Consider the following 26,795-nt stretch of genomic DNA (forward strand, 5'->3'; position numbering starts at 1 on the left):
GTCTTCAGACACACCAGAAGAGGGCATCAGATCTCACTACAGATGGCTGTGAGACACCATGTCGTTGCTGGGATTTGAACTCAGAACCTCTGGAAGAGCAGTCAGTGCTCTTAACCACTAAGCCATCCTTCCAGCCCGACTTCACAACTTTTATTTTGCCTTTTTTTTTCCTTCCCCAGAGCTAAGCATCGAACCCAGGGCCTTGTGCTTGCTAGGCATGTGCCCTACGACTGAGTTAAATCCCCAACCCTAAAAATAGACTTTAAAAATGTCAGAGGAACCCCTCCTCTAGGATGTGCCTGAGCTGAATCACATAGGCGGGAGACTCTGCAGAATCCGCGGCCCTGAGCATCTGAGCGCGCTTCAAGTCTCCGATTAAATTTTAAAAATGGCCTCCAATAAAACTACATTGCAAAAATTGGGAAAAAAAAAACAGAATGGAAAGAGTAAAAGAGTTGAAGATGCTGAGCCTGAAGAATTTGTGGTAGAAAAAGTACTGAACCATTGTGTAGTGAACTATTTCGTGAAGTGGAAGGGGTTTACAGATGCCGATAATACTTGGGTACCAGGAGAAAATTTAGATTGTCCAGAATTAATTGAAGCACTTCTTCATTCTCGAAAAGCTGGTAAAGAAAACGATTGTCCAAAAAGGAAATCTTTATCTGATAGTGAATCCGATGAGAGCAAATCGAAGAAGAGAGATGCTGCTGACAAGCAAAGGAGGCGAATATGAAGTGGCCTCAGATTGTCATCGCCTTCTATGAGGAGTGGCTGATTTGGCATTCTTGTACCGAAATGAAGTACAATAATTGTTTGCATATATAAATACACAATATTATATATATGTATATAAAATATATATATATATATATATATATATATATATATGAATGATCTGGATCTTGGGTTTTGAATTACTAGTGTGGATCAAAGAGCATCCTGATGAAAATCAAGTCTGATATGCTAGTTTTGAAAGCATTGGCAGTAGTTGGGAGATTTTTGGTTTTCGTTCTGCGTCAAAAGGCACTGACTCCTTTGAGCGAGTGAGAGCTCTCTGTAGTTGCTTCCTGTAACAGTAGAGTACTTGACACCATGTTGTATTTCCTCGGCTTGAAGAACAGCTTTTCTTAAACACTGGGGAGATTTTACAGTCATGACTCAAGTCAGAACTTATTTTTAACTGGGACACAGAAGGACCATTCTGGTGTGTGTGTGTGTGTGTGTGTGTGTGTGTGTGTGTGTGCGCGGGCGCGTTTGTTTGTACGCAGTGTATGCATAAAACACTTACATAACCTGTCTGTTTTAGCTTGCTTTTAATACTCAAAAGAGCTGAACGTGAAAACACAGGTTGATGAGAGGCCATCAGCCTGACCATTTTCCTGATACCATAACCTTTCGGATTAAGCAGAGTCTGTAATGTATTGGATAGTTTAAAAGCAAGCCCATCAGAATTGATGTATTATCAAATAAATACAGTAGTTTATTTTCATACCAACTCCACCTTCAGAAAACGGAATTAAACGAAGTAGTAGCTTGATTTAACAACAAGACTTGGCCTAGTGTGGTGGTGTGCACCTTTAATGCCAGAACTCTAGAGGCAGGTGGAGCTGTGATTTAAGAGGCCAGCTGATCTACAGAGGCAGGTCCGAGTCAGCTGTTCCGTGTAAAGTTTCCTCTGGTTGAAACATTCCTTTGTAGGAAGTTAAAATCTGTACTAAAAGGTTATGATTCATGGAATCTGTTTGATGTGGAAGTAGAATCATGGTTAGAGCTGAGGTTGGCCATTAAGTCCTGCTGTGGTTTAGTCCCTGGAAGCTCTGGTTGGTTGGTGTTGTTGTTCATATGGGGTCTCAAGTCCCTTCAAGCTCTTTTAGTCCTTTCTCTGATTTCTTCAACTGGGGTCCTGCGCTCAGTTCACTGGTTTGTTGCTCGCATTCACCTATGTATCTGCCGTATTCTGGCTGTGTCAATGAATAGTTTTATATTCCTTAAAAAAATGTCAGAAGAGCCTACAGCCATACCACCCGGAACGCGCCCGATCTCGTCTGATCTCGGAAGCTAAGCAGGGTCGGGCATGCTTAGTACGTGGATGGGAGACCACCTGGGATACCGGGTGCTGTAGGCTTTTGGGGGTTGGGGATTTAACTCAGTGGTAGAGCTCTTGCCAGGCAATCAAAATCAGGAGCTCAGGAGCTCAGGAGCTCAGGAGCTCAGGAGCTCAGGAGCTCAGGAGCTCAGGAGCTCAGGAGCTCAGGAGCTCAGGAGCTCAGGAGCTCAGGAGCTCAGGAGCTCAGGAGCTCAGGAGCTCAGGAGCTCAGGAGCTCAGGAGCTCAGGAGCTCAGGAGCTCAGGAGCTCAGGAGCTCAGGAGCTCAGGAGCTCAGGAGCTCAGGAGCTCAGGAGCTCAGGAGCTCAGGAGCTCAGGAGCTCAGGAGCTCAGGAGCTCAGGAGCTCAGGAGCTCAGGAGCTCAGGAGCTCAGGAGCTCAGGAGCTCAGGAGCTCAGGAGCTCAGGAGCTCAGGAGCTCAGGAGCTCAGGAGCTCAGGAGCTCAGGAGCTCAGGAGCTCAGGAGCTCAGGAGCTCAGGAGCTCAGGAGCTCAGGAGCTCAGGAGCTCAGGAGCTCAGGAGCTCAGGAGCTCAGGAGCTCAGGAGCTCAGGAGCTCAGGAGCTCAGGAGCTCAGGAGCTCAGGAGCTCAGGAGCTCAGGAGCTCAGGAGCTCAGGAGCTCAGGAGCTCAGGAGCTCAGGAGCTCAGGAGCTCAGGAGCTCAGGAGCTCAGGAGCTCAGGAGCTCAGGAGCTCAGGAGCTCAGGAGCTCAGGAGCTCAGGAGCTCAGGAGCTCAGGAGCTCAGGAGCTCAGGAGCTCAGGAGCTCAGGAGCTCAGGAGCTCAGGAGCTCAGGAGCTCAGGAGCTCAGGAGCTCAGGAGCTCAGGAGCTCAGGAGCTCAGGAGCTCAGGAGCTCAGGAGCTCAGGAGCTCAGGAGCTCAGGAGCTCAGGAGCTCAGGAGCTCAGGAGCTCAGGAGCTCAGGAGCTCAGGAGCTCAGGAGCTCAGGAGCTCAGGAGCTCAGGAGCTCAGGAGCTCAGGAGCTCAGGAGCTCAGGAGCTCAGGAGCTCAGGAGCTCAGGAGCTCAGGAGCTCAGGAGCTCAGGAGCTCAGGAGCTCAGGAGCTCAGGAGCTCAGGAGCTCAGGAGCTCAGGAGCTCAGGAGCTCAGGAGCTCAGGAGCTCAGGAGCTCAGGAGCTCAGGAGCTCAGGAGCTCAGGAGCTCAGGAGCTCAGGAGGAGATTTCAGGACAGCAGGGATACACAGTGAGACCATGTGCGTAACAAACCAACAGAAACCAAAACAACAAAGCAACCTTAAAAAACCCATCCCAAACCAAACCAAACCACACCAACAAACAGAAATAGACTTTACAACTTTTTTAAAAAAGATGTATTTCTTATATATAAGTACACTGTAGCTGTCTTCAGACACACCAGAAGAGGGCATCAGATCTCACTACAGATGGCTGTGAGACACCATGTCGTTGCTGGGATTTGAACTCAGAACCTCTGGAAGAGCAGTCAGTGCTCTTAACCACTAAGCCATCCTTCCAGCCCGACTTCACAACTTTTATTTTGCCTTTTTTTTTCCTTCCCCAGAGCTAAGCATCGAACCCAGGGCCTTGTGCTTGCTAGGCATGTGCCCTACGACTGAGTTAAATCCCCAACCCTAAAAATAGACTTTAAAAATGTCAGAGGAACCCCTCCTCTAGGATGTGCCTGAGCTGAATCACATAGGCGGGAGACTCTGCAGAATCCGCGGCCCTGAGCATCTGAGCGCGCTTCAAGTCTCCGATTAAATTTTAAAAATGGCCTCCAATAAAACTACATTGCAAAAATTGGGAAAAAAAAAACAGAATGGAAAGAGTAAAAGAGTTGAAGATGCTGAGCCTGAAGAATTTGTGGTAGAAAAAGTACTGAACCATTGTGTAGTGAACTATTTCGTGAAGTGGAAGGGGTTTACAGATGCCGATAATACTTGGGTACCAGGAGAAAATTTAGATTGTCCAGAATTAATTGAAGCACTTCTTCATTCTCGAAAAGCTGGTAAAGAAAACGATTGTCCAAAAAGGAAATCTTTATCTGATAGTGAATCCGATGAGAGCAAATCGAAGAAGAGAGATGCTGCTGACAAGCAAAGGAGGCGAATATGAAGTGGCCTCAGATTGTCATCGCCTTCTATGAGGAGTGGCTGATTTGGCATTCTTGTACCGAAATGAAGTACAATAATTGTTTGCATATATAAATACACAATATTATATATATGTATATAAAATATATATATATATATATATATATATATATATATATATATGAATGATCTGGATCTTGGGTTTTGAATTACTAGTGTGGATCAAAGAGCATCCTGATGAAAATCAAGTCTGATATGCTAGTTTTGAAAGCATTGGCAGTAGTTGGGAGATTTTTGGTTTTCGTTCTGCGTCAAAAGGCACTGACTCCTTTGAGCGAGTGAGAGCTCTCTGTAGTTGCTTCCTGTAACAGTAGAGTACTTGACACCATGTTGTATTTCCTCGGCTTGAAGAACAGCTTTTCTTAAACACTGGGGAGATTTTACAGTCATGACTCAAGTCAGAACTTATTTTTAACTGGGACACAGAAGGACCATTCTGGTGTGTGTGTGTGTGTGTGTGTGTGTGTGTGTGTGTGTGCGCGGGCGCGTTTGTTTGTACGCAGTGTATGCATAAAACACTTACATAACCTGTCTGTTTTAGCTTGCTTTTAATACTCAAAAGAGCTGAACGTGAAAACACAGGTTGATGAGAGGCCATCAGCCTGACCATTTTCCTGATACCATAACCTTTCGGATTAAGCAGAGTCTGTAATGTATTGGATAGTTTAAAAGCAAGCCCATCAGAATTGATGTATTATCAAATAAATACAGTAGTTTATTTTCATACCAACTCCACCTTCAGAAAACGGAATTAAACGAAGTAGTAGCTTGATTTAACAACAAGACTTGGCCTAGTGTGGTGGTGTGCACCTTTAATGCCAGAACTCTAGAGGCAGGTGGAGCTGTGATTTAAGAGGCCAGCTGATCTACAGAGGCAGGTCCGAGTCAGCTGTTCCGTGTAAAGTTTCCTCTGGTTGAAACATTCCTTTGTAGGAAGTTAAAATCTGTACTAAAAGGTTATGATTCATGGAATCTGTTTGATGTGGAAGTAGAATCATGGTTAGAGCTGAGGTTGGCCATTAAGTCCTGCTGTGGTTTAGTCCCTGGAAGCTCTGGTTGGTTGGTGTTGTTGTTCATATGGGGTCTCAAGTCCCTTCAAGCTCTTTTAGTCCTTTCTCTGATTTCTTCAACTGGGGTCCTGCGCTCAGTTCACTGGTTTGTTGCTCGCATTCACCTATGTATCTGCCGTATTCTGGCTGTGTCAATGAATAGTTTTATATTCCTTAAAAAAATGTCAGAAGAGCCTACAGCCATACCACCCGGAACGCGCCCGATCTCGTCTGATCTCGGAAGCTAAGCAGGGTCGGGCATGCTTAGTACGTGGATGGGAGACCACCTGGGATACCGGGTGCTGTAGGCTTTTGGGGGTTGGGGATTTAACTCAGTGGTAGAGCTCTTGCCAGGCAATCAAAATCAGGAGCTCAGGAGCTCAGGAGCTCAGGAGCTCAGGAGCTCAGGAGCTCAGGAGCTCAGGAGCTCAGGAGCTCAGGAGCTCAGGAGCTCAGGAGCTCAGGAGCTCAGGAGCTCAGGAGCTCAGGAGCTCAGGAGCTCAGGAGCTCAGGAGCTCAGGAGGAGATTTCAGGACAGCAGGGATACACAGTGAGACCATGTGCGTAACAAACCAACAGAAACCAAAACAACAAAGCAACCTTAAAAAACCCATCCCAAACCAAACCAAACCACACCAACAAACAGAAATAGACTTTACAACTTTTTTAAAAAAGATGTATTTCTTATATATAAGTACACTGTAGCTGTCTTCAGACACACCAGAAGAGGGCATCAGATCTCACTACAGATGGCTGTGAGACACCATGTCGTTGCTGGGATTTGAACTCAGAACCTCTGGAAGAGCAGTCAGTGCTCTTAACCACTAAGCCATCCTTCCAGCCCGACTTCACAACTTTTATTTTGCCTTTTTTTTTCCTTCCCCAGAGCTAAGCATCGAACCCAGGGCCTTGTGCTTGCTAGGCATGTGCCCTACGACTGAGTTAAATCCCCAACCCTAAAAATAGACTTTAAAAATGTCAGAGGAACCCCTCCTCTAGGATGTGCCTGAGCTGAATCACATAGGCGGGAGACTCTGCAGAATCCGCGGCCCTGAGCATCTGAGCGCGCTTCAAGTCTCCGATTAAATTTTAAAAATGGCCTCCAATAAAACTACATTGCAAAAATTGGGAAAAAAAAAACAGAATGGAAAGAGTAAAAGAGTTGAAGATGCTGAGCCTGAAGAATTTGTGGTAGAAAAAGTACTGAACCATTGTGTAGTGAACTATTTCGTGAAGTGGAAGGGGTTTACAGATGCCGATAATACTTGGGTACCAGGAGAAAATTTAGATTGTCCAGAATTAATTGAAGCACTTCTTCATTCTCGAAAAGCTGGTAAAGAAAACGATTGTCCAAAAAGGAAATCTTTATCTGATAGTGAATCCGATGAGAGCAAATCGAAGAAGAGAGATGCTGCTGACAAGCAAAGGAGGCGAATATGAAGTGGCCTCAGATTGTCATCGCCTTCTATGAGGAGTGGCTGATTTGGCATTCTTGTACCGAAATGAAGTACAATAATTGTTTGCATATATAAATACACAATATTATATATATGTATATAAAATATATATATATATATATATATATATATATATATGAATGATCTGGATCTTGGGTTTTGAATTACTAGTGTGGATCAAAGAGCATCCTGATGAAAATCAAGTCTGATATGCTAGTTTTGAAAGCATTGGCAGTAGTTGGGAGATTTTTGGTTTTCGTTCTGCGTCAAAAGGCACTGACTCCTTTGAGCGAGTGAGAGCTCTCTGTAGTTGCTTCCTGTAACAGTAGAGTACTTGACACCATGTTGTATTTCCTCGGCTTGAAGAACAGCTTTTCTTAAACACTGGGGAGATTTTACAGTCATGACTCAAGTCAGAACTTATTTTTAACTGGGACACAGAAGGACCATTCTGGTGTGTGTGTGTGTGTGTGTGTGTGTGTGTGTGTGTGTGCGCGGGCGCGTTTGTTTGTACGCAGTGTATGCATAAAACACTTACATAACCTGTCTGTTTTAGCTTGCTTTTAATACTCAAAAGAGCTGAACGTGAAAACACAGGTTGATGAGAGGCCATCAGCCTGACCATTTTCCTGATACCATAACCTTTCGGATTAAGCAGAGTCTGTAATGTATTGGATAGTTTAAAAGCAAGCCCATCAGAATTGATGTATTATCAAATAAATACAGTAGTTTATTTTCATACCAACTCCACCTTCAGAAAACGGAATTAAACGAAGTAGTAGCTTGATTTAACAACAAGACTTGGCCTAGTGTGGTGGTGTGCACCTTTAATGCCAGAACTCTAGAGGCAGGTGGAGCTGTGATTTAAGAGGCCAGCTGATCTACAGAGGCAGGTCCGAGTCAGCTGTTCCGTGTAAAGTTTCCTCTGGTTGAAACATTCCTTTGTAGGAAGTTAAAATCTGTACTAAAAGGTTATGATTCATGGAATCTGTTTGATGTGGAAGTAGAATCATGGTTAGAGCTGAGGTTGGCCATTAAGTCCTGCTGTGGTTTAGTCCCTGGAAGCTCTGGTTGGTTGGTGTTGTTGTTCATATGGGGTCTCAAGTCCCTTCAAGCTCTTTTAGTCCTTTCTCTGATTTCTTCAACTGGGGTCCTGCGCTCAGTTCACTGGTTTGTTGCTCGCATTCACCTATGTATCTGCCGTATTCTGGCTGTGTCAATGAATAGTTTTATATTCCTTAAAAAAATGTCAGAAGAGCCTACAGCCATACCACCCGAAACGCGCCCGATCTCGTCTGATCTCGGAAGCTAAGCAGGGTCGGGCATGCTTAGTACGTGGATGGGAGACCACCTGGGATACCGGGTGCTGTAGGCTTTTGGGGGTTGGGGATTTAACTCAGTGGTAGAGCTCTTGCCAGGCAATCAAAATCAGGAGCTCAGGAGCTCAGGAGCTCAGGAGCTCAGGAGCTCAGGAGCTCAGGAGCTCAGGAGCTCAGGAGCTCAGGAGCTCAGGAGCTCAGGAGCTCAGGAGCTCAGGAGCTCAGGAGCTCAGGAGCTCAGGAGCTCAGGAGCTCAGGAGCTCAGGAGCTCAGGAGCTCAGGAGCTCAGGAGCTCAGGAGCTCAGGAGCTCAGGAGCTCAGGAGCTCAGGAGCTCAGGAGCTCAGGAGCTCAGGAGCTCAGGAGCTCAGGAGCTCAGGAGCTCAGGAGCTCAGGAGCTCAGGAGCTCAGGAGCTCAGGAGCTCAGGAGCTCAGGAGCTCAGGAGCTCAGGAGCTCAGGAGCTCAGGAGCTCAGGAGCTCAGGAGCTCAGGAGCTCAGGAGCTCAGGAGCTCAGGAGCTCAGGAGCTCAGGAGCTCAGGAGCTCAGGAGCTCAGGAGCTCAGGAGCTCAGGAGCTCAGGAGCTCAGGAGCTCAGGAGCTCAGGAGCTCAGGAGCTCAGGAGCTCAGGAGCTCAGGAGCTCAGGAGCTCAGGAGCTCAGGAGCTCAGGAGCTCAGGAGCTCAGGAGCTCAGGAGCTCAGGAGCTCAGGAGCTCAGGAGCTCAGGAGCTCAGGAGCTCAGGAGCTCAGGAGCTCAGGAGCTCAGGAGCTCAGGAGCTCAGGAGCTCAGGAGCTCAGGAGCTCAGGAGCTCAGGAGCTCAGGAGCTCAGGAGCTCAGGAGCTCAGGAGCTCAGGAGCTCAGGAGCTCAGGAGCTCAGGAGCTCAGGAGCTCAGGAGCTCAGGAGCTCAGGAGCTCAGGAGCTCAGGAGCTCAGGAGCTCAGGAGCTCAGGAGCTCAGGAGCTCAGGAGCTCAGGAGCTCAGGAGCTCAGGAGCTCAGGAGCTCAGGAGCTCAGGAGCTCAGGAGCTCAGGAGCTCAGGAGCTCAGGAGCTCAGGAGCTCAGGAGCTCAGGAGCTCAGGAGCTCAGGAGCTCAGGAGCTCAGGAGCTCAGGAGCTCAGGAGCTCAGGAGCTCAGGAGCTCAGGAGCTCAGGAGCTCAGGAGCTCAGGAGCTCAGGAGCTCAGGAGCTCAGGAGCTCAGGAGCTCAGGAGCTCAGGAGCTCAGGAGCTCAGGAGCTCAGGAGCTCAGGAGCTCAGGAGCTCAGGAGCTCAGGAGCTCAGGAGCTCAGGAGCTCAGGAGCTCAGGAGCTCAGGAGCTCAGGAGCTCAGGAGCTCAGGAGCTCAGGAGCTCAGGAGCTCAGGAGCTCAGGAGCTCAGGAGCTCAGGAGCTCAGGAGCTCAGGAGCTCAGGAGCTCAGGAGCTCAGGAGCTCAGGAGCTCAGGAGCTCAGGAGCTCAGGAGCTCAGGAGCTCAGGAGCTCAGGAGCTCAGGAGCTCAGGAGCTCAGGAGCTCAGGAGCTCAGGAGCTCAGGAGCTCAGGAGCTCAGGAGCTCAGGAGCTCAGGAGCTCAGGAGCTCAGGAGCTCAGGAGCTCAGGAGCTCAGGAGCTCAGGAGCTCAGGAGCTCAGGAGCTCAGGAGCTCAGGAGCTCAGGAGCTCAGGAGCTCAGGAGCTCAGGAGCTCAGGAGCTCAGGAGCTCAGGAGCTCAGGAGCTCAGGAGCTCAGGAGCTCAGGAGCTCAGGAGCTCAGGAGCTCAGGAGCTCAGGAGCTCAGGAGCTCAGGAGCTCAGGAGCTCAGGAGCTCAGGAGCTCAGGAGCTCAGGAGCTCAGGAGCTCAGGAGCTCAGGAGCTCAGGAGCTCAGGAGCTCAGGAGCTCAGGAGCTCAGGAGCTCAGGAGCTCAGGAGCTCAGGAGCTCAGGAGCTCAGGAGCTCAGGAGCTCAGGAGCTCAGGAGCTCAGGAGCTCAGGAGCTCAGGAGCTCAGGAGCTCAGGAGCTCAGGAGCTCAGGAGCTCAGGAGCTCAGGAGCTCAGGAGCTCAGGAGCTCAGGAGCTCAGGAGCTCAGGAGCTCAGGAGCTCAGGAGCTCAGGAGCTCAGGAGCTCAGGAGATTTCAGGACAGCAGGGATACACAGTGAGACCATGTGCGTAACAAACCAACAGAAACCAAAACAACAAAGCAACCTTAAAAAACCCATCCCAAACCAAACCAAACCACACCAACAAACAGAAATAGACTTTACAACTTTTTTAAAAAAGATGTATTTCTTATATATAAGTACACTGTAGCTGTCTTCAGACACACCAGAAGAGGGCATCAGATCTCACTACAGATGGCTGTGAGACACCATGTCGTTGCTGGGATTTGAACTCAGAACCTCTGGAAGAGCAGTCAGTGCTCTTAACCACTAAGCCATCCTTCCAGCCCGACTTCACAACTTTTATTTTGCCTTTTTTTTTCCTTCCCCAGAGCTAAGCATCGAACCCAGGGCCTTGTGCTTGCTAGGCATGTGCCCTACGACTGAGTTAAATCCCCAACCCTAAAAATAGACTTTAAAAATGTCAGAGGAACCCCTCCTCTAGGATGTGCCTGAGCTGAATCACATAGGCGGGAGACTCTGCAGAATCCGCGGCCCTGAGCATCTGAGCGCGCTTCAAGTCTCCGATTAAATTTTAAAAATGGCCTCCAATAAAACTACATTGCAAAAATTGGGAAAAAAAAAAACAGAGTGGAAAGAGTAAAAGAGTTGAAGATGCTGAGCCTGAAGAATTTGTGGTAGAAAAAGTACTGAACCATTGTGTAGTGAACTATTTCGTGAAGTGGAAGGGGTTTACAGATGCCGATAATACTTGGGTACCAGGAGAAAATTTAGATTGTCCAGAATTAATTGAAGCACTTCTTCATTCTCGAAAAGCTGGTAAAGAAAACGATTGTCCAAAAAGGAAATCTTTATCTGATAGTGAATCCGATGAGAGCAAATCGAAGAAGAGAGATGCTGCTGACAAGCAAAGGAGGCGAATATGAAGTGGCCTCAGATTGTCATCGCCTTCTATGAGGAGTGGCTGATTTGGCATTCTTGTACCGAAATGAAGTACAATAATTGTTTGCATATATAAATACACAATATTATATATATGTATATAAAATATATATATATATATATATATATATATATATATATATATGAATGATCTGGATCTTGGGTTTTGAATTACTAGTGTGGATCAAAGAGCATCCTGATGAAAATCAAGTCTGATATGCTAGTTTTGAAAGCATTGGCAGTAGTTGGGAGATTTTTGGTTTTCGTTCTGCGTCAAAAGGCACTGACTCCTTTGAGCGAGTGAGAGCTCTCTGTAGTTGCTTCCTGTAACAGTAGAGTACTTGACACCATGTTGTATTTCCTCGGCTTGAAGAACAGCTTTTCTTAAACACTGGGGAGATTTTACAGTCATGACTCAAGTCAGAACTTATTTTTAACTGGGACACAGAAGGACCATTCTGGTGTGTGTGTGTGTGTGTGTGTGTGTGTGTGTGTGTGTGTGTGTGCGCGGGCGCGTTTGTTTGTACGCAGTGTATGCATAAAACACTTACATAACCTGTCTGTTTTAGCTTGCTTTTAATACTCAAAAGAGCTGAACGTGAAAACACAGGTTGATGAGAGGCCATCAGCCTGACCATTTTCCTGATACCATAACCTTTCGGATTAAGCAGAGTCTGTAATGTATTGGATAGTTTAAAAGCAAGCCCATCAGAATTGATGTATTATCAAATAAATACAGTAGTTTATTTTCATACCAACTCCACCTTCAGAAAACGGAATTAAACGAAGTAGTAGCTTGATTTAACAACAAGACTTGGCCTAGTGTGGTGGTGTGCACCTTTAATGCCAGAACTCTAGAGGCAGGTGGAGCTGTGATTTAAGAGGCCAGCTGATCTACAGAGGCAGGTCCGAGTCAGCTGTTCCGTGTAAAGTTTCCTCTGGTTGAAACATTCCTTTGTAGGAAGTTAAAATCTGTACTAAAAGGTTATGATTCATGGAATCTGTTTGATGTGGAAGTAGAATCATGGTTAGAGCTGAGGTTGGCCATTAAGTCCTGCTGTGGTTTAGTCCCTGGAAGCTCTGGTTGGTTGGTGTTGTTGTTCATATGGGGTCTCAAGTCCCTTCAAGCTCTTTTAGTCCTTTCTCTGATTTCTTCAACTGGGGTCCTGCGCTCAGTTCACTGGTTTGTTGCTCGCATTCACCTATGTATCTGCCGTATTCTGGCTGTGTCAATGAATAGTTTTATATTCCTTAAAAAAATGTCAGAAGAGCCTACAGCCATACCACCCGAAACGCGCCCGATCTCGTCTGATCTCGGAAGCTAAGCAGGGTCGGGCATGCTTAGTACGTGGATGGGAGACCACCTGGGATACCGGGTGCTGTAGGCTTTTGGGGGTTGGGGATTTAACTCAGTGGTAGAGCTCTTGCCAGGCAATCAAAATCAGGAGCTCAGGAGCTCAGGAGCTCAGGAGCTCAGGAGCTCAGGAGCTCAGGAGCTCAGGAGCTCAGGAGCTCAGGAGCTCAGGAGCTCAGGAGCTCAGGAGCTCAGGAGCTCAGGAGCTCAGGAGCTCAGGAGCTCAGGAGCTCAGGAGCTCAGGAGCTCAGGAGCTCAGGAGCTCAGGAGCTCAGGAGCTCAGGAGCTCAGGAGCTCAGGAGCTCAGGAGCTCAGGAGCTCAGGAGCTCAGGAGCTCAGGAGCTCAGGAGCTCAGGAGCTCAGGAGCTCAGGAGCTCAGGAGCTCAGGAGCTCAGGAGCTCAGGAGCTCAGGAGCTCAGGAGCTCAGGAGCTCAGGAGCTCAGGAGCTCAGGAGCTCAGGAGCTCAGGAGCTCAGGAGCTCAGGAGCTCAGGAGCTCAGGAGCTCAGGAGCTCAGGAGCTCAGGAGCTCAGGAGCTCAGGAGCTCAGGAGCTCAGGAGCTCAGGAGCTCAGGAGCTCAGGAGCTCAGGAGCTCAGGAGCTCAGGAGCTCAGGAGCTCAGGAGCTCAGGAGCTCAGGAGCTCAGGAGCTCAGGAGCTCAGGAGCTCAGGAGCTCAGGAGCTCAGGAGCTCAGGAGCTCAGGAGCTCAGGAGCTCAGGAGCTCAGGAGCTCAGGAGCTCAGGAGCTCAGGAGCTCAGGAGCTCAGGAGCTCAGGAGCTCAGGAGCTCAGGAGCTCAGGAGCTCAGGAGCTCAGGAGCTCAGGAGCTCAGGAGCTCAGGAGCTCAGGAGCTCAGGAGCTCAGGAGCTCAGGAGCTCAGGAGCTCAGGAGCTCAGGAGCTCAGGAGCTCAGGAGCTCAGGAGCTCAGGAGCTCAGGAGCTCAGGAGCTCAGGAGCTCAGGAGCTCAGGAGCTCAGGAGCTCAGGAGCTCAGGAGCTCAGGAGCTCAGGAGCTCAGGAGCTCAGGAGCTCAGGAGCTCAGGAGCTCAGGAGCTCAGGAGCTCAGGAGCTCAGGAGCTCAGGAGCTCAGGAGCTCAGGAGCTCAGGAGCTCAGGAGCTCAGGAGCTCAGGAGCTCAGGAGCTCAGGAGCTCAGGAGCTCAGGAGCTCAGGAGCTCAGGAGCTCAGGAGCTCAGGAGCTCAGGAGCTCAGGAGCTCAGGAGCTCAGGAGCTCAGGAGCTCAGGAGCTCAGGAGCTCAGGAGCTCAGGAGCTCAGGAGCTCAGGAGCTCAGGAGCTCAGGAGCTCAGGAGCTCAGGAGCTCAGGAGCTCAGGAGCTCAGGAGCTCAGGAGCTCAGGAGCTCAGGAGCTCAGGAGCTCAGGAGCTCAGGAGCTCAGGAGCTCAGGAGCTCAGGAGCTCAGGAGCTCAGGAGCTCAGGAGCTCAGGAGCTCAGGAGCTCAGGAGCTCAGGAGCTCAGGAGCTCAGGAGCTCAGGAGCTCAGGAGCTCAGGAGCTCAGGAGCTCAGGAGCTCAGGAGCTCAGGAGCTCAGGAGCTCAGGAGCTCAGGAGCTCAGGAGCTCAGGAGCTCAGGAGCTCAGGAGCTCAGGAGCTCAGGAGCTCAGGAGCTCAGGAGCTCAGGAGCTCAGGAGCTCAGGAGATTTCAGGACAGCAGGGATACACAGTGAGACCATGTGCGTAACAAACCAACAGAAACCAAAACAACAAAGCAACCTTAAAAAACCCATCCCAAACCAAACCAAACCACACCAACAAACAGAAATAGACTTTACAACTTTTTTAAAAAAGATGTATTTCTTATATATAAGTACACTGTAGCTGTCTTCAGACACACCAGAAGAGGGCATCAGATCTCACTACAGATGGCTGTGAGACACCATGTCGTTGCTGGGATTTGAACTCAGAACCTCTGGAAGAGCAGTCAGTGCTCTTAACCACTAAGCCATCCTTCCAGCCCGACTTCACAACTTTTATTTTGCCTTTTTTTTTCCTTCCCCAGAGCTAAGCATCGAACCCAGGGCCTTGTGCTTGCTAGGCATGTGCCCTACGACTGAGTTAAATCCCCAACCCTAAAAATAGACTTTAAAAATGTCAGAGGAACCCCTCCTCTAGGATGTGCCTGAGCTGAATCACATAGGCGGGAGACTCTGCAGAATCCGCGGCCCTGAGCATCTGAGCGCGCTTCAAGTCTCCGATTAAATTTTAAAAATGGCCTCCAATAAAACTACATTGCAAAAATTGGGAAAAAAAAAAACAGAGTGGAAAGAGTAAAAGAGTTGAAGATGCTGAGCCTGAAGAATTTGTGGTAGAAAAAGTACTGAACCATTGTGTAGTGAACTATTTCGTGAAGTGGAAGGGGTTTACAGATGCCGATAATACTTGGGTACCAGGAGAAAATTTAGATTGTCCAGAATTAATTGAAGCACTTCTTCATTCTCGAAAAGCTGGTAAAGAAAACGATTGTCCAAAAAGGAAATCTTTATCTGATAGTGAATCCGATGAGAGCAAATCGAAGAAGAGAGATGCTGCTGACAAGCAAAGGAGGCGAATATGAAGTGGCCTCAGATTGTCATCGCCTTCTATGAGGAGTGGCTGATTTGGCATTCTTGTACCGAAATGAAGTACAATAATTGTTTGCATATATAAATACACAATATTATATATATGTATATAAAATATATATATATATATATATATATATATATATATATATATGAATGATCTGGATCTTGGGTTTTGAATTACTAGTGTGGATCAAAGAGCATCCTGATGAAAATCAAGTCTGATATGCTAGTTTTGAAAGCATTGGCAGTAGTTGGGAGATTTTTGGTTTTCGTTCTGCGTCAAAAGGCACTGACTCCTTTGAGCGAGTGAGAGCTCTCTGTAGTTGCTTCCTGTAACAGTAGAGTACTTGACACCATGTTGTATTTCCTCGGCTTGAAGAACAGCTTTTCTTAAACACTGGGGAGATTTTACAGTCATGACTCAAGTCAGAACTTATTTTTAACTGGGACACAGAAGGACCATTCTGGTGTGTGTGTGTGTGTGTGTGTGTGTGTGTGTGTGTGTGTGTGTGCGCGGGCGCGTTTGTTTGTACGCAGTGTATGCATAAAACACTTACATAACCTGTCTGTTTTAGCTTGCTTTTAATACTCAAAAGAGCTGAACGTGAAAACACAGGTTGATGAGAGGCCATCAGCCTGACCATTTTCCTGATACCATAACCTTTCGGATTAAGCAGAGTCTGTAATGTATTGGATAGTTTAAAAGCAAGCCCATCAGAATTGATGTATTATCAAATAAATACAGTAGTTTATTTTCATACCAACTCCACCTTCAGAAAACGGAATTAAACGAAGTAGTAGCTTGATTTAACAACAAGACTTGGCCTAGTGTGGTGGTGTGCACCTTTAATGCCAGAACTCTAGAGGCAGGTGGAGCTGTGATTTAAGAGGCCAGCTGATCTACAGAGGCAGGTCCGAGTCAGCTGTTCCGTGTAAAGTTTCCTCTGGTTGAAACATTCCTTTGTAGGAAGTTAAAATCTGTACTAAAAGGTTATGATTCATGGAATCTGTTTGATGTGGAAGTAGAATCATGGTTAGAGCTGAGGTTGGCCATTAAGTCCTGCTGTGGTTTAGTCCCTGGAAGCTCTGGTTGGTTGGTGTTGTTGTTCATATGGGGTCTCAAGTCCCTTCAAGCTCTTTTAGTCCTTTCTCTGATTTCTTCAACTGGGGTCCTGCGCTCAGTTCACTGGTTTGTTGCTCGCATTCACCTATGTATCTGCCGTATTCTGGCTGTGTCAATGAATAGTTTTATATTCCTTAAAAAAATGTCAGAAGAGCCTACAGCCATACCACCCGGAACGCGCCCGATCTCGTCTGATCTCGGAAGCTAAGCAGGGTCGGGCATGCTTAGTACGTGGATGGGAGACCACCTGGGATACCGGGTGCTGTAGGCTTTTGGGGGTTGGGGATTTAACTCAGTGGTAGAGCTCTTGCCAGGCAATCAAAATCAGGAGCTCAGGAGCTCAGGAGCTCAGGAGCTCAGGAGCTCAGGAGCTCAGGAGCTCAGGAGCTCAGGAGCTCAGGAGCTCAGGAGCTCAGGAGCTCAGGAGCTCAGGAGCTCAGGAGCTCAGGAGCTCAGGAGCTCAGGAGCTCAGGAGCTCAGGAGCTCAGGAGCTCAGGAGCTCAGGAGCTCAGGAGCTCAGGAGCTCAGGAGGAGATTTCAGGACAGCAGGGATACACAGTGAGACCATGTGCGTAACAAACCAACAGAAACCAAAACAACAAAGCAACCTTAAAAAACCCATCCCAAACCAAACCAAACCACACCAACAAACAGAAATAGACTTTACAACTTTTTTAAAAAAGATGTATTTCTTATATATAAGTACACTGTAGCTGTCTTCAGACACACCAGAAGAGGGCATCAGATCTCACTACAGATGGCTGTGAGACACCATGTCGTTGCTGGGATTTGAACTCAGAACCTCTGGAAGAGCAGTCAGTGCTCTTAACCACTAAGCCATCCTTCCAGCCCGACTTCACAACTTTTATTTTGCCTTTTTTTTTCCTTCCCCAGAGCTAAGCATCGAACCCAGGGCCTTGTGCTTGCTAGGCATGTGCCCTACGACTGAGTTAAATCCCCAACCCTAAAAATAGACTTTAAAAATGTCAGAGGAACCCCTCCTCTAGGATGTGCCTGAGCTGAATCACATAGGCGGGAGACTCTGCAGAATCCGCGGCCCTGAGCATCTGAGCGCGCTTCAAGTCTCCGATTAAATTTTAAAAATGGCCTCCAATAAAACTACATTGCAAAAATTGGGAAAAAAAAAAACAGAATGGAAAGAGTAAAAGAGTTGAAGATGCTGAGCCTGAAGAATTTGTGGTAGAAAAAGTACTGAACCATTGTGTAGTGAACTATTTCGTGAAGTGGAAGGGGTTTACAGATGCCGATAATACTTGGGTACCAGGAGAAAATTTAGATTGTCCAGAATTAATTGAAGCACTTCTTCATTCTCGAAAAGCTGGTAAAGAAAACGATTGTCCAAAAAGGAAATCTTTATCTGATAGTGAATCCGATGAGAGCAAATCGAAGAAGAGAGATGCTGCTGACAAGCAAAGGAGGCGAATATGAAGTGGCCTCAGATTGTCATCGCCTTCTATGAGGAGTGGCTGATTTGGCATTCTTGTACCGAAATGAAGTACAATAATTGTTTGCATATATAAATACACAATATTATATATATGTATATAAAATATATATATATATATATATATATATATATATATATATATGAATGATCTGGATCTTGGGTTTTGAATTACTAGTGTGGATCAAAGAGCATCCTGATGAAAATCAAGTCTGATATGCTAGTTTTGAAAGCATTGGCAGTAGTTGGGAGATTTTTGGTTTTCGTTCTGCGTCAAAAGGCACTGACTCCTTTGAGCGAGTGAGAGCTCTCTGTAGTTGCTTCCTGTAACAGTAGAGTACTTGACACCATGTTGTATTTCCTCGGCTTGAAGAACAGCTTTTCTTAAACACTGGGGAGATTTTACAGTCATGACTCAAGTCAGAACTTATTTTTAACTGGGACACAGAAGGACCATTCTGGTGTGTGTGTGTGTGTGTGTGTGTGTGTGTGTGTGTGTGTGTGTGCGCGGGCGCGTTTGTTTGTACGCAGTGTATGCATAAAACACTTACATAACCTGTCTGTTTTAGCTTGCTTTTAATACTCAAAAGAGCTCAACGTGAAAACACAGGTTGATGAGAGGCCATCAGCCTGACCATTTTCCTGATACCATAACCTTTCGGATTAAGCAGAGTCTGTAATGTATTGGATAGTTTAAAAGCAAGCCCATCAGAATTGATGTATTATCAAATAAATACAGTAGTTTATTTTCATACCAACTCCACCTTCAGAAAACGGAATTAAACGAAGTAGTAGCTTGATTTAACAACAAGACTTGGCCTAGTGTGGTGGTGTGCACCTTTAATGCCAGAACTCTAGAGGCAGGTGGAGCTGTGATTTAAGAGGCCAGCTGATCTACAGAGGCAGGTCCGAGTCAGCTGTTCCGTGTAAAGTTTCCTCTGGTTGAACCATTCCTTTGTAGGAAGTTAAAATCTGTACTAAAAGGTTATGATTCATGGAATCTGTTTGATGTGGAAGTAGAATCATGGTTAGAGCTGAGGTTGGCCATTAAGTCCTGCTGTGGTTTAGTCCCTGGAAGCTCTGGTTGGTTGGTGTTGTTGTTCATATGGGGTCTCAAGTCCCTTCAAGCTCTTTTAGTCCTTTCTCTGATTTCTTCAACTGGGGTCCTGCGCTCAGTTCACTGGTTTGTTGCTCGCATTCACCTATGTATCTGCCGTATTCTGGCTGTGTCAATGAATAGTTTTATATTCCTTAAAAAAATGTCAGAAGAGCCTACAGCCATACCACCCGGAACGCGCCCGATCTCGTCTGATCTCGGAAGCTAAGCAGGGTCGGGCATGCTTAGTACGTGGATGGGAGACCACCTGGGATACCGGGTGCTGTAGGCTTTTGGGGGTTGGGGATTTAACTCAGTGGTAGAGCTCTTGCCAGGCAATCAAAATCAGGAGCTCAGGAGCTCAGGAGCTCAGGAGCTCAGGAGCTCAGGAGCTCAGGAGCTCAGGAGCTCAGGAGCTCAGGAGCTCAGGAGCTCAGGAGCTCAGGAGCTCAGGAGCTCAGGAGCTCAGGAGCTCAGGAGCTCAGGAGCTCAGGAGCTCAGGAGCTCAGGAGCTCAGGAGCTCAGGAGCTCAGGAGCTCAGGAGCTCAGGAGCTCAGGAGCTCAGGAGCTCAGGAGCTCAGGAGCTCAGGAGCTCAGGAGCTCAGGAGCTCAGGAGCTCAGGAGCTCAGGAGCTCAGGAGCTCAGGAGCTCAGGAGCTCAGGAGCTCAGGAGCTCAGGAGCTCAGGAGCTCAGGAGCTCAGGAGCTCAGGAGCTCAGGAGCTCAGGAGCTCAGGAGCTCAGGAGCTCAGGAGCTCAGGAGCTCAGGAGCTCAGGAGCTCAGGAGCTCAGGAGCTCAGGAGCTCAGGAGCTCAGGAGCTCAGGAGCTCAGGAGCTCAGGAGCTCAGGAGCTCAGGAGCTCAGGAGCTCAGGAGCTCAGGAGCTCAGGAGCTCAGGAGCTCAGGAGCTCAGGAGCTCAGGAGCTCAGGAGCTCAGGAGCTCAGGAGCTCAGGAGCTCAGGAGCTCAGGAGCTCAGGAGCTCAGGAGCTCAGGAGCTCAGGAGCTCAGGAGCTCAGGAGCTCAGGAGCTCAGGAGCTCAGGAGCTCAGGAGCTCAGGAGCTCAGGAGCTCAGGAGCTCAGGAGCTCAGGAGCTCAGGAGCTCAGGAGCTCAGGAGCTCAGGAGCTCAGGAGCTCAGGAGCTCAGGAGCTCAGGAGCTCAGGAGCTCAGGAGCTCAGGAGCTCAGGAGCTCAGGAGCTCAGGAGCTCAGGAGCTCAGGAGCTCAGGAGCTCAGGAGCTCAGGAGCTCAGGAGCTCAGGAGCTCAGGAGCTCAGGAGCTCAGGAGCTCAGGAGCTCAGGAGCTCAGGAGCTCAGGAGCTCAGGAGCTCAGGAGCTCAGGAGCTCAGGAGCTCAGGAGCTCAGGAGCTCAGGAGCTCAGGAGCTCAGGAGCTCAGGAGCTCAGGAGCTCAGGAGCTCAGGAGCTCAGGAGCTCAGGAGCTCAGGAGCTCAGGAGCTCAGGAGCTCAGGAGCTCAGGAGCTCAGGAGCTCAGGAGCTCAGGAGCTCAGGAGCTCAGGAGCTCAGGAGCTCAGGAGCTCAGGAGCTCAGGAGCTCAGGAGCTCAGGAGCTCAGGAGCTCAGGAGCTCAGGAGCTCAGGAGCTCAGGAGCTCAGGAGCTCAGGAGCTCAGGAGCTCAGGAGCTCAGGAGCTCAGGAGCTCAGGAGCTCAGGAGCTCAGGAGCTCAGGAGCTCAGGAGCTCAGGAGCTCAGGAGCTCAGGAGCTCAGGAGCTCAGGAGCTCAGGAGCTCAGGAGCTCAGGAGCTCAGGAGCTCAGGAGCTCAGGAGCTCAGGAGCTCAGGAGCTCAGGAGCTCAGGAGCTCAGGAGCTCAGGAGCTCAGGAGCTCAGGAGCTCAGGAGCTCAGGAGCTCAGGAGCTCAGGAGCTCAGGAGCTCAGGAGCTCAGGAGCTCAGGAGCTCAGGAGCTCAGGAGCTCAGGAGCTCAGGAGCTCAGGAGCTCAGGAGCTCAGGAGCTCAGGAGCTCAGGAGCTCAGGAGCTCAGGAGCTCAGGAGCTCAGGAGCTCAGGAGCTCAGGAGCTCAGGAGGAGATTTCAGGACAGCAGGGATACACAGTGAGACCATGTGCGTAACAAACCAACAGAAACCAAAACAACAAAGCAACCTTAAAAAACCCATCCCAAACCAAACCAAACCACACCAACAAACAGAAATAGACTTTACAACTTTTTTAAAAAAGATGTATTTCTTATATATAAGTACACTGTAGCTGTCTTCAGACACACCAGAAGAGGGCATCAGATCTCACTACAGATGGCTGTGAGACACCATGTCGTTGCTGGGATTTGAACTCAGAACCTCTGGAAGAGCAGTCAGTGCTCTTAACCACTAAGCCATCCTTCCAGCCCGACTTCACAACTTTTATTTTGCCTTTTTTTTTCCTTCCCCAGAGCTAAGCATCGAACCCAGGGCCTTGTGCTTGCTAGGCATGTGCCCTACGACTGAGTTAAATCCCCAACCCTAAAAATAGACTTTAAAAATGTCAGAGGAACCCCTCCTCTAGGATGTGCCTGAGCTGAATCACATAGGCGGGAGACTCTGCAGAATCCGCGGCCCTGAGCATCTGAGCGCGCTTCAAGTCTCCGATTAAATTTTAAAAATGGCCTCCAATAAAACTACATTGCAAAAATTGGGAAAAAAAAAACAGAATGGAAAGAGTAAAAGAGTTGAAGATGCTGAGCCTGAAGAATTTGTGGTAGAAAAAGTACTGAACCATTGTGTAGTGAACTATTTCGTGAAGTGGAAGGGGTTTACAGATGCCGATAATACTTGGGTACCAGGAGAAAATTTAGATTGTCCAGAATTAATTGAAGCACTTCTTCATTCTCGAAAAGCTGGTAAAGAAAACGATTGTCCAAAAAGGAAATCTTTATCTGATAGTGAATCCGATGAGAGCAAATCGAAGAAGAGAGATGCTGCTGACAAGCAAAGGAGGCGAATATGAAGTGGCCTCAGATTGTCATCGCCTTCTATGAGGAGTGGCTGATTTGGCATTCTTGTACCGAAATGAAGTACAATAATTGTTTGCATATATAAATACACAATATTATATATATGTATATAAAATATATATATATATATATATGAATGATCTGGATCTTGGGTTTTGAATTACTAGTGTGGATCAAAGAGCATCCTGATGAAAATCAAGTCTGATATGCTAGTTTTGAAAGCATTGGCAGTAGTTGGGAGATTTTTGGTTTTCGTTCTGCGTCAAAAGGCACTGACTCCTTTGAGCGAGTGAGAGCTCTCTGTAGTTGCTTCCTGTAACAGTAGAGTACTTGACACCATGTTGTATTTCCTCGGCTTGAAGAACAGCTTTTCTTAAACACTGGGGAGATTTTACAGTCATGACTCAAGTCAGAACTTATTTTTAACTGGGACACAGAAGGACCATTCTGGTGTGTGTGTGTGTGTGTGTGTGTGTGTGTGTGTGTGTGCGCGGGCGCGTTTGTTTGTACGCAGTGTATGCATAAAACACTTACATAACCTGTCTGTTTTAGCTTGCTTTTAATACTCAAAAGAGCTGAACGTGAAAACACAGGTTGATGAGAGGCCATCAGCCTGACCATTTTCCTGATACCATAACCTTTCGGATTAAGCAGAGTCTGTAATGTATTGGATAGTTTAAAAGCAAGCCCATCAGAATTGATGTATTATCAAATAAATACAGTAGTTTATTTTCATACCAACTCCACCTTCAGAAAACGGAATTAAACGAAGTAGTAGCTTGATTTAACAACAAGACTTGGCCTAGTGTGGTGGTGTGCACCTTTAATGCCAGAACTCTAGAGGCAGGTGGAGCTGTGATTTAAGAGGCCAGCTGATCTACAGAGGCAGGTCCGAGTCAGCTGTTCCGTGTAAAGTTTCCTCTGGTTGAAACATTCCTTTGTAGGAAGTTAAAATCTGTACTAAAAGGTTATGATTCATGGAATCTGTTTGATGTGGAAGTAGAATCATGGTTAGAGCTGAGGTTGGCCATTAAGTCCTGCTGTGGTTTAGTCCCTGGAAGCTCTGGTTGGTTGGTGTTGTTGTTCATATGGGGTCTCAAGTCCCTTCAAGCTCTTTTAGTCCTTTCTCTGATTTCTTCAACTGGGGTCCTGCGCTCAGTTCACTGGTTTGTTGCTCGCATTCACCTATGTATCTGCCGTATTCTGGCTGTGTCAATGAATAGTTTTATATTCCTTAAAAAAATGTCAGAAGAGCCTACAGCCATACCACCCGGAACGCGCCCGATCTCGTCTGATCTCGGAAGCTAAGCAGGGTCGGGCATGCTTAGTACGTGGATGGGAGACCACCTGGGATACCGGGTGCTGTAGGCTTTTGGGGGTTGGGGATTTAACTCAGTGGTAGAGCTCTTGCCAGGCAATCAAAATCAGGAGCTCAGGAGCTCAGGAGCTCAGGAGCTCAGGAGCTCAGGAGCTCAGGAGCTCAGGAGCTCAGGAGCTCAGGAGCTCAGGAGCTCAGGAGCTCAGGAGCTCAGGAGCTCAGGAGCTCAGGAGCTCAGGAGCTCAGGAGCTCAGGAGCTCAGGAGCTCAGGAGCTCAGGAGCTCAGGAGCTCAGGAGCTCAGGAGCTCAGGAGCTCAGGAGCTCAGGAGCTCAGGAGCTCAGGAGCTCAGGAGCTCAGGAGCTCAGGAGCTCAGGAGCTCAGGAGCTCAGGAGCTCAGGAGCTCAGGAGCTCAGGAGCTCAGGAGCTCAGGAGCTCAGGAGCTCAGGAGCTCAGGAGCTCAGGAGCTCAGGAGCTCAGGAGCTCAGGAGCTCAGGAGCTCAGGAGCTCAGGAGCTCAGGAGCTCAGGAGCTCAGGAGCTCAGGAGCTCAGGAGCTCAGGAGCTCAGGAGCTCAGGAGCTCAGGAGCTCAGGAGCTCAGGAGCTCAGGAGCTCAGGAGCTCAGGAGCTCAGGAGCTCAGGAGCTCAGGAGCTCAGGAGCTCAGGAGCTCAGGAGCTCAGGAGCTCAGGAGCTCAGGAGCTCAGGAGCTCAGGAGCTCAGGAGCTCAGGAGCTCAGGAGCTCAGGAGCTCAGGAGCTCAGGAGCTCAGGAGCTCAGGAGCTCAGGAGCTCAGGAGCTCAGGAGCTCAGGAGCTCAGGAGCTCAGGAGCTCAGGAGCTCAGGAGCTCAGGAGCTCAGGAGCTCAGGAGCTCAGGAGCTCAGGAGCTCAGGAGCTCAGGAGCTCAGGAGCTCAGGAGCTCAGGAGCTCAGGAGCTCAGGAGCTCAGGAGCTCAGGAGCTCAGGAGCTCAGGAGCTCAGGAGCTCAGGAGCTCAGGAGCTCAGGAGCTCAGGAGCTCAGGAGCTCAGGAGCTCAGGAGCTCAGGAGCTCAGGAGCTCAGGAGCTCAGGAGCTCAGGAGCTCAGGAGCTCAGGAGCTCAGGAGCTCAGGAGCTCAGGAGCTCAGGAGCTCAGGAGCTCAGGAGCTCAGGAGCTCAGGAGCTCAGGAGCTCAGGAGCTCAGGAGCTCAGGAGCTCAGGAGCTCAGGAGCTCAGGAGCTCAGGAGCTCAGGAGCTCAGGAGCTCAGGAGCTCAGGAGCTCAGGAGCTCAGGAGCTCAGGAGCTCAGGAGCTCAGGAGCTCAGGAGCTCAGGAGCTCAGGAGCTCAGGAGCTCAGGAGCTCAGGAGCTCAGGAGCTCAGGAGCTCAGGAGCTCAGGAGCTCAGGAGGAGATTTCAGGACAGCAGGGATACACAGTGAGACCATGTGCGTAACAAACCAACAGAAACCAAAACAACAAAGCAACCTTAAAAAACCCATCCCAAACCAAACCAAACCACACCAACAAACAGAAATAGACTTTACAACTTTTTTAAAAAAGATGTATTTCTTATATATAAGTACACTGTAGCTGTCTTCAGACACACCAGAAGAGGGCATCAGATCTCACTACAGATGGCTGTGAGACACCATGTCGTTGCTGGGATTTGAACTCAGAACCTCTGGAAGAGCAGTCAGTGCTCTTAACCACTAAGCCATCCTTCCAGCCCGACTTCACAACTTTTATTTTGCCTTTTTTTTTCCTTCCCCAGAGCTAAGGATCGAACCCAGGGCCTTGTGCTTGCTAGGCATGTGCCCTACGACTGAGTTAAATCCCCAACCCTAAAAATAGACTTTAAAAATGTCAGAGGAACCCCTCCTCTAGGATGTGCCTGAGCTGAATCACATAGGCGGGAGACTCTGCAGAATCCGCGGCCCTGAGCATCTGAGCGCGCTTCAAGTCTCCGATTAAATTTTAAAAATGGCCTCCAATAAAACTACATTGCAAAAATTGGGAAAAAAAAAAACAGAATGGAAAGAGTAAAAGAGTTGAAGATGCTGAGCCTGAAGAATTTGTGGTAGAAAAAGTACTGAACCATTGTGTAGTGAACTATTTCGTGAAGTGGAAGGGGTTTACAGATGCCGATAATACTTGGGTACCAGGAGAAAATTTAGATTGTCCAGAATTAATTGAAGCACTTCTTCATTCTCGAAAAGCTGGTAAAGAAAACGATTGTCCAAAAAGGAAATCTTTATCTGATAGTGAATCCGATGAGAGCAAATCGAAGAAGAGAGATGCTGCTGACAAGCAAAGGAGGCGAATATGAAGTGGCCTCAGATTGTCATCGCCTTCTATGAGGAGTGGCTGATTTGGCATTCTTGTACCGAAATGAAGTACAATAATTGTTTGCATATATAAATACACAATATTATATATATGTATATAAAATATATATATATATATATATATATATATATATATATATATATATGAATGATCTGGATCTTGGGTTTTGAATTACTAGTGTGGATCAAAGAGCATCCTGATGAAAATCAAGTCTGATATGCTAGTTTTGAAAGCATTGGCAGTAGTTGGGAGATTTTTGGTTTTCGTTCTGCGTCAAAAGGCACTGACTCCTTTGAGCGAGTGAGAGCTCTCTGTAGTTGCTTCCTGTAACAGTAGAGTACTTGACACCATGTTGTATTTCCTCGGCTTGAAGAACAGCTTTTCTTAAACACTGGGGAGATTTTACAGTCATGACTCAAGTCAGAACTTATTTTTAACTGGGACACAGAAGGACCATTCTGGTGTGTGTGTGTGTGTGTGTGTGTGTGTGTGTGTGTGTGTGTGTGTGCGCGCGCGTTTGTTTGTACGCAGTGTATGCATAAAACACTTACATAACCTGTCTGTTTTAGCTTGCTTTTAATACTCAAAAGAGCTGAACGTGAAAACACAGGTTGATGAGAGGCCATCAGCCTGACCATTTTCCTGATACCATAACCTTTCAGATTAAGCAGAGTCTGTAATGTATTGGATAGTTTAAAAGCAAGCCCATCAGAATTGATGTATTATCAAATAAATACAGTAGTTTATTTTCATACCAACTCCACCTTCAGAAAACGGAATTAAACGAAGTAGTAGCTTGATTTAACAACAAGACTTGGCCTAGTGTGGTGTTGTGCACCTTTAATGCCAGAACTCTAGAGGCAGGTGGAGCTGTGATTTAAGAGGCCAGCTGATCTACAGAGGCAGGTCCGAGTCAGCTGTTCCGTGTAAAGTTTCCTCTGGTTGAAACATTCCTTTGTAGGAAGTTAAAATCTGTACTAAAAGGTTATGATTCATGGAATCTGTTTGATGTGGAAGTAGAATCATGGTTAGAGCTGAGGTTGGCCATTAAGTCCTGCTGTGGTTTAGTCCCTGGAAGCTCTGGTTGGTTGGTGTTGTTGTTCATATGGGGTCTCAAGTCCCTTCAAGCTCTTTTAGTCCTTTCTCTGATTTCTTCAACTGGGGTCCTGCGCTCAGTTCACTGGTTTGTTGCTCGCATTCACCTATGTATCTGCCGTATTCTGGCTGTGTCAATGAATAGTTTTATATTCCTTAAAAAAATGTCAGAAGAGCCTACAGCCATACCACCCGGAACGCGCCCGATCTCGTCTGATCTCGGAAGCTAAGCAGGGTCGGGCATGCTTAGTACGTGGATGGGAGACCACCTGGGATACCGGGTGCTGTAGGCTTTTGGGGGTTGGGGATTTAACTCAGTGGTAGAGCTCTTGCCAGGCAATCAAAATCAGGAGCTCAGGAGCTCAGGAGCTCAGGAGCTCAGGAGCTCAGGAGCTCAGGAGCTCAGGAGCTCAGGAGCTCAGGAGC

At 48.0% G+C, this 26,795-nt stretch overlaps 14 pseudogenes; all 14 read left to right on the forward strand.

The window, feature by feature from the left end:
* The first annotated feature begins 388 nt into the window (after positions 1–388).
* LOC147997727 (chromobox protein homolog 3 pseudogene) lies at positions 389–825 on the forward strand (annotated as a pseudogene).
* Positions 826–2,007: 1,182 nt separating this feature from the next.
* LOC147997728 (5S ribosomal RNA) lies at positions 2,008–2,125 on the forward strand (annotated as a pseudogene).
* Positions 2,126–3,845: 1,720 nt separating this feature from the next.
* LOC147997729 (chromobox protein homolog 3 pseudogene) lies at positions 3,846–4,282 on the forward strand (annotated as a pseudogene).
* Positions 4,283–5,470: 1,188 nt separating this feature from the next.
* On the forward strand, positions 5,471–5,588 carry LOC147997730 (5S ribosomal RNA; annotated as a pseudogene).
* Positions 5,589–6,372: 784 nt separating this feature from the next.
* On the forward strand, positions 6,373–6,809 carry LOC147997731 (chromobox protein homolog 3 pseudogene; annotated as a pseudogene).
* A 1,182-nt stretch (positions 6,810–7,991) lies between these two features.
* LOC147997732 (5S ribosomal RNA) lies at positions 7,992–8,109 on the forward strand (annotated as a pseudogene).
* A 4,237-nt stretch (positions 8,110–12,346) lies between these two features.
* LOC147997733 (5S ribosomal RNA) lies at positions 12,347–12,464 on the forward strand (annotated as a pseudogene).
* Positions 12,465–16,277: 3,813 nt separating this feature from the next.
* On the forward strand, positions 16,278–16,395 carry LOC147997734 (5S ribosomal RNA; annotated as a pseudogene).
* An 832-nt stretch (positions 16,396–17,227) lies between these two features.
* LOC147997735 (chromobox protein homolog 3 pseudogene) lies at positions 17,228–17,665 on the forward strand (annotated as a pseudogene).
* Positions 17,666–18,859: 1,194 nt separating this feature from the next.
* Positions 18,860–18,977, forward strand: LOC147997736 (5S ribosomal RNA; annotated as a pseudogene).
* A 2,312-nt stretch (positions 18,978–21,289) lies between these two features.
* LOC147997737 (chromobox protein homolog 3 pseudogene) lies at positions 21,290–21,726 on the forward strand (annotated as a pseudogene).
* A 1,168-nt stretch (positions 21,727–22,894) lies between these two features.
* On the forward strand, positions 22,895–23,012 carry LOC147997738 (5S ribosomal RNA; annotated as a pseudogene).
* A 1,896-nt stretch (positions 23,013–24,908) lies between these two features.
* LOC147997739 (chromobox protein homolog 3 pseudogene) lies at positions 24,909–25,941 on the forward strand (annotated as a pseudogene).
* Positions 25,942–26,544: 603 nt separating this feature from the next.
* On the forward strand, positions 26,545–26,662 carry LOC147997740 (5S ribosomal RNA; annotated as a pseudogene).
* Positions 26,663–26,795: the final 133 nt, after the last annotated feature.

This window comes from Rattus norvegicus, unplaced genomic scaffold (assembly GCF_021556685.1).
Source record: "Rattus norvegicus strain SHRSP/BbbUtx unplaced genomic scaffold, alternate assembly SHRSP_T2T unassigned-0000063, whole genome shotgun sequence".
Classification (NCBI taxonomy): Eukaryota; Metazoa; Chordata; class Mammalia; order Rodentia; family Muridae; genus Rattus; species Rattus norvegicus.